We start from the raw sequence: 9,996 nt of genomic DNA, 5'->3' as shown, positions 1-9,996 counted from the left end.
ACTAAATTAAACTACAAAATAGGCAGGCAGGCACTCTGATTTTATCCATATTGATATTTAGGCAACAATGTAAAAGACACTCATATTAACCCTAAAGACTATGCAGGTCAACTGTATCAAGAGGTTTTCCAAAGCAACAACAACAACAACAACAAGTGTTGTGGCCGACCAGAAGTTCGCAAGAACGGTTCAACTGAGATGGCAACTCGGGCTGCAAGAGAGGAACTAGACGGGGCGGAAGAAAGAACGGAGCCAAGACAAAATCACTCTGATCAAAGCTCAATTTTACTTGTTCCGGCACTCAGTTATGAAGGAAGGGGGAGGGGACCCGATTTCCGCCAAATAATCTCGGGGTCCAGTAGCAGGGTGAGCACGTGTGTGGCTCCAAACAGCAAAGCAGCACGGTCTAGCAGTGGGCGTGGCAGAACGAATGAGCAGGAAGCTCCACCCCTGAGCAAGCAGGTTTCAGGCTGGGGGAGGGGAGACTACAAACAAGAAGACAGCCAACAAAACATTTAAGCTGATAGACTTCATCCCTGAAAGGTGAGTTTGTTGTTAGTTCTTCTCAGCCCAGCTACAAAGTAGAAAGACATCCAGTCTCTGACCACAGGCACAACCTCCTGGGAATAAGTTAAGAGCAAATACGTTTCTTTTGCTCGCCTTGAACAGGTACTGTCTGTAGATAGCACAGTGAGCCGCAGTGAGCACTGTGCAGCTTCTGCCTGCGATGACCCACCCCACCTTCTGTTCCTGCAGCTTCTAATGGTAACCATGTGAGCTGGGGCAATGTACATGCTTTCGATGGTCCAGCTCCTCCATTTTCAACTTTAAATTAAGAGGAAAGACTATGTAAAACTACTTTTATGAGTCTGACAAAACATATTGATCTATTCCTCTAGTACCTAGTTAGTAATTCAATATATGTATTTATTTAAATGAATAGATTTTTTTCCCAGCAGTTTTAAGCTTAGGGATAATTTTCTCAGAAAGTATGGAGTTCATATTATGCAACCCCAGGCTAATATAGTTTTCACTGTTGGTAACATCTTTCATTAGTGTAGCCCATCTGTTAAACTGATAAAGCTGTATACATGTATTACTATTAACTTAAGAGCATAGTTTACAGTGAGCATTTTATTAAACATTGTATAGTTCCGAGTTTTCATAATGTCATGCATATCAAGCAGAATGATTTTACTCTTCTAACAATTATCTACCCTTAAGTCTGAAAGTGGAGCTCCACTGATGGTGAGTTTCCCTACAAAATTGCTTGTAGGAAACAAAGACAGAAGCAGTCAGACCAGGTAAGAAACCTGTGCAATCATTTAGGTGAAATGTAAAATTGTGTGGGCCAGAGTGAAGGCACTGAGTAGTAGATATGAAACATTTGTAGCATTTCCTGATAAAAAATGCTATTATTTTTATCATTAATATAAGTTATTCTTATGTGCTATTAGCACATAATGATGATGTCATATGCTTGTCTTAACTATTTCAACCATTTTCAGTAAATTACAAGGCCTGTAGTTATGGTTCTTGAAAATCTAGCCTTTTCTAGTTTGAAAAGTTGGAAAAGTTTTATTGTGAGCAGATTTATCTATTGCTGGGATATATCTTTTAAATGGTTTCCTCCTATAGAGATATATTTAGCTCCCTTAAAATATAATTCAGTTCCAATTTGCCATTTTTCTTGCCAGTAAGTCAAAGTGTCATAGGAAATAAAGGCAGAGACTCATTAAAGTCCTAGGCTCTTAAAACATTTTCTTTTCTTCCCTCAGAGCAGCAAAATTGAGGGGAGGAGTGTGGCTACAGTGAATGGGTGTCGCTGAGAATCATGAATAGGGAGCACTTTGGTTGGAGATTCAGAGCTCTGGAGTGTGACTGCGGAGGGAAGCATGCATGAAGATCACTTTGGCTTTTGAAATGTTAAGTTCCACCCAGTTGTAAGTAGGAGAGACAGTGCTAACCCTGTCACTTTCGTGCTTTCTCTCCAAATTCGAATGCTACTGTTGGGTTTCAGGAAAACAAGGAAGGTTTTGGGTGTGTGTCTATCCAAGCAAGGAGGATTCCAGACGTGCAGCCAACCTCACTCTGGTATTAATCATCAAAGTTGATCTCAATAACAAGCCATAAGTATGGCTACAGTGACTTATGGACTATTTTATTAAGCATAGTCTATCTTTGGGGGGGGGTCTCTTATAGGAATTCGTGTTACAAAGAAAAATAAAACCAAGTAAAGCTGAAGTAAGTAGTCAGACAGTCAACTACACATGCAAGCAAGTAACACAATGTCACACAATGTCACATGTAAGTTAGCTGAGGCTGTCACCTCGACACAAGCCTAGAGTAACTTTTGAAGAGAGAACATCAATAGAGAAACTGTCTCCTTCAAATTGACCCATGGCTGTGTATATGAGGCAATTTCTTATTTGATAACCTGTATGGGAACCCACTGTGGGTGGTGCCATTCCCTAGGCAGAATGATCTGGGCTATATAATAAAGCTGAGCAAGCTTGGGGAAACAAGCTTTTTGGTCCTGGTATTATAACGGTAATAGAAAATCCATAAGTAGAACAGGTAGGGAACAGGGGAAGGGATGAAGCATGTGTAGAACATTCTGGTGAGACAGTTTGGGGAGGAGTGATGACCTAGATGAAAGTATGACACTGATGAAGTAAAGATGGAAGCCTGGGTGTGTAAGACGCAGGTGTGATAACCCTGTAGGCGTGAGAAATGGGCCGGAGCAAAGAGAAACAGCACAGCGGACAACTGGGAAGGAGGCAGGGTTTGCTTAGTGTGGGGACTCATGGATGCTGATGCCTCCAAAGTGTCCAAAGCTAAAAACTTACAGTGCAGAGTGGGAGGCACACAGAGCATAGGAAGACACAGAGAGACTAGTCAGCCCACTTCTCAGGGAGGAAAGGGTGGCCAAGGCTTGAGCTTTGAGGAGTTTTTCTTGGCTCAGGTGATGGTGTATGAAGACAGCTTGGGTATGTGATGAAAAACGAGAAAGGATTGGTACAGCAATCACTCTATGAGTGTTGACATAGAAAGGTGAGTTGAGAAAGAAGCCATGGAACAGGCTGTCTTCTTGGGCTCACCTTAAGTCCCACAAGGATTCTGGGATACAAAGGCAAACATGTTATTGTTTTGGAAAGTATGGAGAAAAAAACCAGAGAGACCATCCAACTTAATTCCTTTGAGAAGAACATAAATAATTTCCATTGCTGTTATTCCAAAGGAATGTCTTCTAACCTCCTGGTGGGCTCAGAGAATCTGTAGGAAGAATCTTAAGAGGAGGAACCAAGTGTACACGTGTGCTATTTATCTCTAGGGAAAACGACCTTACCCCACAGACATCAGACATCGTGTATCTTTATCTATAAAATGGTTTTCTTTTGTTTCTCTTGTTTAACTAGTCATGTGAGAAATTAACACTTGCTATTTATAAGCCAAGCTATCAAATTGCCAGAACTGACTAGAGACTAACTCAGTTTTCATATTGAAAAAATTGTTGGTAATATTCCCTCACCTTTCAGCGAGGATAATTGGTTAGCTAGAAATGGCTTGAGTTAGTGCAGTTTTTAATTGTTGTTATCTTTACTTTTTAATTATAAATTAATTTTGGTTTAGCTTATTCATTTCCATTTTTATTTTCTTATTCCTAGGCTTTCAGAATGTAGCTGTGGATATTTGATATCATCATCTTTCTAGCCTGTAATATCCCTTAAGCTATGAATCCCAGTTTATCAGTATTTGAATATTAACCATTCTTTACCAGTTGCTGAAATGAGTGGCTAAGTAATTTCTTTCCTTTAACTTTCAAATTGCTTAAGCATTGGAATTATTACCAATTGAATTTATTTTCCAGGAAGAACTGCTCAAGAAGAGTCAGATAGCTGGCTCAATGGGTTAAAAATTCTTGCCACACAATCCTGAAGACTTGAGTTGAATACACCGGATCCACAAAAATACAGTAGTAGTGTTTCACAACTGTAACTCCAAAACTTCTATTGGGCAGTAGAAGGTAGGGAACAGGAAAATCACCCTGATGCTCACACTCCAGCCAAGGGGGAGAAACAAGATGGAGCTTGCCTCAACAGTGAAAAGGGAAGTTTACTGCTCACAATGAAAGGGTCACCATCCATTGCACAGGGAAAGAGCCAGAAGCAGAAGGTGCACACCTCATTTTGGGGAAAGCTGAGAGGACTGAAGGCATCAGCCTAGTTCACTTTTCAGAGTCTCAGAACCATGGAATGTGCTGTCCTCAGGCTGGGTGGCTCTTCTTACCTCAGTGACTCTAATCTAGACAGTCCCTCACAGAAATGCCTGGAGATGTGTCTCCACGGTGGCCCTGAGTTCCATCAAAATGAAAATCTGGATGAAACATCGCAGGAGCTGTGTCCCCAGGCCTGCAATGACAGTTTAACCTCACTTAGTTAACTAGCTACTTACGTGCTATGAAGGGACCTAACTTTGTAGTCTCATTTTTTTTTCCCATCTGCAAATTGGAATCACAGTACTTTGCATTTCTAGGTTATTTTGGGGAACTTAGTAATAAGGTAAAAATAAATCATAGAGTATTTGACTCTATAACAGGCCAGGCATCATTGTTTTTATTCTGAGAGGGTGTCTCATGTGGTCCAGGTTGGCCTCCAATGACTGGCCCTTCTCCTGCAATTCCTGAATGGAGGGGTAACAGATGTTTACCACTATGGCCTTGCTTGGGTCCCATATTGTTAAAAAAGCTTTGCAAGCTTATCAATGTGGGGATGAAACTGTTAATATCAGCCAGTGCTTATGCCATGCAGGTTAAAACAATAAACGACTTAAAAGCCAACCTGACCAGTGACAATAGAATAATTTTAGAGAGGCTGAAGGGTCAGAACTTGCCATAGAGAAAAGCAAAGGAGGCTGAAGAAGGAATGTAATACAAAAAAACACTGAAAAATCACCTCTAATTGTATATGATGAGATCAACTTCAGAGAACTTCTTTGTGGGACTGGATGTATTGTGGCCAAAAATGAAACTGCACAGAGAATATTTTTAAGTGGAATAATAGTCCATTTATTAACTCTATAATACATGGCCAGGGATAATTGAATCTGTTACCCTGTTTCCCCTTCTCTGATTCCCAGGGATATGTACTCTTGGATAGCTTGAACATGGAGTTCTACTGCCTCTGCCTCCTGAGTATCCCTGATTATCATAAGCCACCCTAGCCTCAGTATGTCTCTCTCTGTTACTGTATCCTAATCAGATACTGACTCAAATAGTTATTTTCTATTTAATGGAAATGTACTTTCTATTCAATCAAGAAGACAATTGCTATTTATGAATAAACCCTGTTTATTCATCTATTTGTGTGCGTACCAGTGTGTGTATGTATGTGAACCTGTGTGTGTATACATTTGTGTATACATGTGTATCTGTACCTATATGTGTGTGTGTATGTGTGTATGCATGGGTGCACAGATGTTATAACATTCTTGTGTCACATGTAGAGGTCAGAGGACCCCAGATGTGGGAGTCTGTCTGTCTTCACTGAGTCCCAGGTTTCAAACTCAGGCTCTTAGGATGGAAGCAAGCAACCATCTTGCCGACCCAAAGTAGATGATTTTTGACAGATGTAACCATTATCTGACAACTAGTAGTTTATGTTATTAAAAACTACCAGAGAAGCCAGGGCTGGTGGCACACGCCTTTAATCCCAGCACTTGGGAGGCAGAGGCAGGCAGATTTCTGAGTTGGAGGCCAGCCTGGTCTACAGAGTGAGTTCCAGGACAGGCAGGGCTACACAGAGAAACCCTGTATCCAAAAACCTAAGAGAAAAAAAAAAAAACCAAAACCAAAACCAAAACCAAAAACAAAAAACAAAAAACAAAAAAAGCAAACTACCTGAGAGTAGGAAAGTTTTATGGTCAGAAATTCTATGTGAACCAAGCCATGTACAAAGCACTCTGGGGACTGAGGTAATCTGAGAACCAAATTCTGAACCCCCTCAAAGGAAAAGATCTGGAACATTTTGCCAAGGAAAGATGCTCAAGCCGAGGTGAAAACTTCTCAGGCAGGACAGTGGTAATCTGTATGGTAAAACACATTGAGGAAAGAAAGGAGAAGGAAGCAGCGGGGGAACTGGCTGTTCTCAGTCCAAAGCATGTAAAGCATCACTTGTGACACTTCACAATGTGTTGAAATGTTATCAGGGACCTATGACATAACAATGAATTTCAAAGTGGTGCCAGGAGGTCGGGGGAAGGGTGGGGGCCAAGGAAACTGATCGACGTGCACATTGTTTGACTTTTATTATTGACAGGTCCAGTTTTTCTGCAACTCCCTCAGATGTGCTTAAACCTCTTGAAAAGGACATTGGACCATGATGCTCCTCCGGTATTCTTTCTTTCTGCTCTGAGCCCTGGATTGTTCCACAGAATCCTTGTTCTCTCCTCTGACTCCCCTCCCTGTGGCTCAGTAGAATTGGGGCTCACATATGAGGAGTAATGGATGGTGTTGGGAAATTGCAAATTTCACATCTAATCCATGGGTTTGCTAACTAGAAGCGCCAGAATGTGATCATGGTGCTGAGAGTGACAGGGTAGCCCTGCATCCGGAAGGAGAACTGAATTCTGTAGCTGGAGAGTTTCTCGGTCTGTGACTCTGAGCACTCACAGAAAGGAAAGGGTCACTCTTTGATGGAGAAAACTGAGCAGTTGTTTCAAATACAGAGCATTTTATTTCTCAGGGGTAAAGGATGGTATGGATTATGGCATTTCCCAGGTAGAGTTGTGGAGTTCTGAGAAGGGATTGTATCAGGAAGAGAAGCGAGGGGGACACGAGTCCAGTGAGGGGGGGGCAGTATTTAAGATTCAAAAACTAGATACTATAGATCAAACTAAACACTGAGAGAAAGGACTGGGTGCTATTAATGAATTTTGCTCCAACTAACTATTTTTAGAGGTGAGTGTTGCTCAGCGTTAGAACATGTTTTAACACATACAAGGCCTTAGGTGCAATTCTCAGCCTATGCACATATGAGAACTGTGCAGGGGTTTGGATGCTGATACATTACGCTTCCAGAATCTTCCTTTCACCAGGTGGTCCCACCGTGTTGGGGCACAGGAAGTGTCTTCTAGAATGTTCTCCTGCTTCCTGAGCCCCTGATATTCTAGTATAGGAATGCTACTGTCTAGACATCACCATGGGAACTTGGGAGCACTTCCTGCTGAATGACAGCTACAGCCTCACTCCGTTTTCAGAGAAAGCGTCTGTACTAGAAACAGTGCTCTCATCACTTCAAGCTTCACGTGGCTTCTCCACTGATTAGCTAACCCCAAAGAGCGCTCGAGAGTATTGTTATGAATTCCTGCAAATGTCAAGGTTCTTGAGATAGTCAAGTCCTTCTCTGAAGTAGGAGAGGTATGCCCTTCCTTGCTGTAGCTGAGACTCCAAAGTGAAACTCTGAGGGGAAGGACAAACACAAAGAAACCCAGGATGCCACATTTTGTTTGAGTACTGGAGTCAAGTCTTAGAGCACAAACTATCTCAGTAATAAAACCAAAGAGCTTGCATTGAAGCCAAAGCACAAGAAAGGGGAACCCAGGACACTGACCTCAAGGCTTCCAGTTTCCTCATCTGGGCAATTATAGCCATGGTGGGATCAACTAAGATAATGCATAAGAGCCAGTGTATAGAAGGTACCTTGCAAATGCATCTAGTGTCTTGGGATAGTAAATGGCAAGGCTCATCTGTTAGGACTGACTAATTCTTTAAAATTAGACTGAAAGTCTAGAAGACCATGTAAATATTATCACATTTCCTTGCTGTGTAAAGCCAACCTCCTCTAAAATACAAAGAGATGTATACAAAACCTAAGTTAAGTAATTGTTAAGCATGCAAATCTCATTTTGGGGGGTCTTTTAAACATATACAAGAATGACTATTTTAATTCTTCAGTATAGTATCATTTAAAAATTTGCACATTTGCTTGCACTGGAAACTGCAGTTGTGTTTACTAAAACATATGGATGTTTATTATAAATTCTTCATTCCTAGTGTATGCTTCCACATGTGCCTCTCAAGCTTACTGGAATATTTTAACCCTCATAAAGTAAATGTATGCTATATAAATGTGCATAATTGTGCTTCATAAGATAATGTTCACCCTCATCTTAATTATTTGAGTAACATGCAAATATTTAATTGAATGTAAAAATCGACCCTATACATATTTATTTGATCTCTCTCGTCTCAGGGTAGACGTAGTGTGATTAGTATCAGAATGATTGCAAACAACTTCTGTGCAGAAGACGCCTCCATCACCCAGAGTCCCAGCCTCACCCTCTGTCCTTGAGGAAAGCCTCCAATCAGAGTTTGTGTAATCTTGGAGTGGACGTTTCTTTAATATTAGTAAGAAAAGGGAAGAAATCAAGTAAAGGAAGATTTATTCTTTAAGAGAATCTGACACCACAGCCCGGGAAAGCAAGGCTCGCTTTGTCTATCAACTTCTTAAACTCTCCTTGCTCCCATTTCTTTCTTTAAAAAAAAATGGATATTTTATTTATTTGCATTTCAGATGTTATCCCCTTTCCCGGTTTCCCCTCCGCAACCCCCCATCTCACCCCTCCCCCTGCTTCTATGAGGGTGCTCCCCCACTTACCCATCCACTCCCACCTCACTGCCCTGACATTCCCCTATGCTGGGGCATTGAGCCTTCACAGGACCAAGGGTCTCTCCTCCCACTGAGGCCCGACAAGGCCATCCTTTACTATATATGAGACTGGAGCCATGGTTTCTCCATGTGTACTCTTTGGTTGGTGGTTTAATCCCTGGGAACTCTGGGGGATCTAGATGGTTAATATTGTTGTTCTTCCTATAGGGTTGCAAACTCTTGGAGCTCCTTCAGCCCTTTCCCTAACTTCTCCATTGAGGTCCTGGTGCTCAGTCCAGCGGTTGGCTGCGAGCATGCGCATCTGTATTTGTCAGGTTCTGGACTATTGCAGATGTCAAGAAGTGCTTGCTGACAGGAGCCTGATATAGCTGTCTCCCGTTTCTTTTTTATCGCGAGTTTTGAATTACCGCGCTTCATTTCAGCAGTCTTTAAAAATAGACAGCAGAGGGTGAAAATTGAGACATAAGACTTCAGTACTTTGGAAGTTGTTTCTAAATTTCAAAATTTATTTTATTTTTATTTGACTTTTAAAAGAGGGACCCTGTGCTCACCGAGAGTAAATCAGTGCCTCAGAAGTTTTGCATTGGGAGCCACGAGGGTGTTGATCTGATCTTGTTTCTGTCGTGAGGGACAGGCTTCAGTGCTGCCCTCTCTTCTGATGCACACTCAGGTGACAGAGGTGAGGACACGTGCTCTCTTTGGGTTTTAGAAATTAAGTTGAACTTTACTAAGAGAAGGTTTAAAAGCAGTTTGGAGGTAATCATCAAGGCAGAGGAGAGACACCCTTAAGGATGGCGGAGCCAGCACATCTCACAACAGGCACAAGCCGGAGGGACACAACGAGGAACGAACAGGACCCAGAAGGGTCTCATGGGTCCAGATCTTCTTTTAATTCATAAGTGTTAATATATGAGGGCTGTAGCTCAGCACACACCCTTGGAGGATTTTGTTACTAATCATATTTTATGTAAAATATTCTGGTTGTTGTTTTGTTCCTTTTTTTCTTTTAACCTTGATTTTATGTTTTAATCACCTGCCATTTCGTTCTGCATTTTTGACAGTGTAATAATTTGGAATTCATAGAATAAATTTGATTCCATAAAAGATGCATGGCCTTGTGCTTGGTTACATTTCTATTTTAAAACCAGGAGAACAATATGTCTGTGTTGATCAACGGGCGCTCAGAAGGGTTTCAGCTCATGCGTGGCGTGACTTGATAAGTGTGGCTCTGACTCTCTCAAGTCCCTCATCAAAGCGTGGTAACAATTATTAAACTGGTTCTAGAATCACAAAGCTTTAGCTTTTACATTTCACACATCCTAACATT

The 9,996-nt window shown here is 41.5% G+C and overlaps 1 long non-coding RNA gene across 1 annotated transcript; it reads left to right on the top strand.

Annotated features, from left to right (window-relative positions):
* Positions 1–414: 414 nt before the first annotated feature.
* On the top strand, positions 415–9,723 carry LOC115030585 (uncharacterized). Its single transcript, XR_003836165.2, has 4 exons — positions 415–543; positions 1,779–1,943; positions 3,872–4,027; positions 6,318–9,723. It is a non-coding gene; the product is annotated as an uncharacterized LOC115030585 (long non-coding RNA).
* The last annotated feature ends 273 nt before the right edge of the window (positions 9,724–9,996 follow it).

This window comes from Mus caroli, unplaced genomic scaffold (genome assembly GCF_978045245.1).
Source record: "Mus caroli unplaced genomic scaffold, Mus_caroli_1 scaffold_3, whole genome shotgun sequence".
Taxonomy (NCBI): Eukaryota; Metazoa; Chordata; class Mammalia; order Rodentia; family Muridae; genus Mus; species Mus caroli.
The sequence above is the reverse complement of the archived record's forward strand: the minus strand, read 5'-3'. Positions and strand labels throughout refer to the sequence as shown.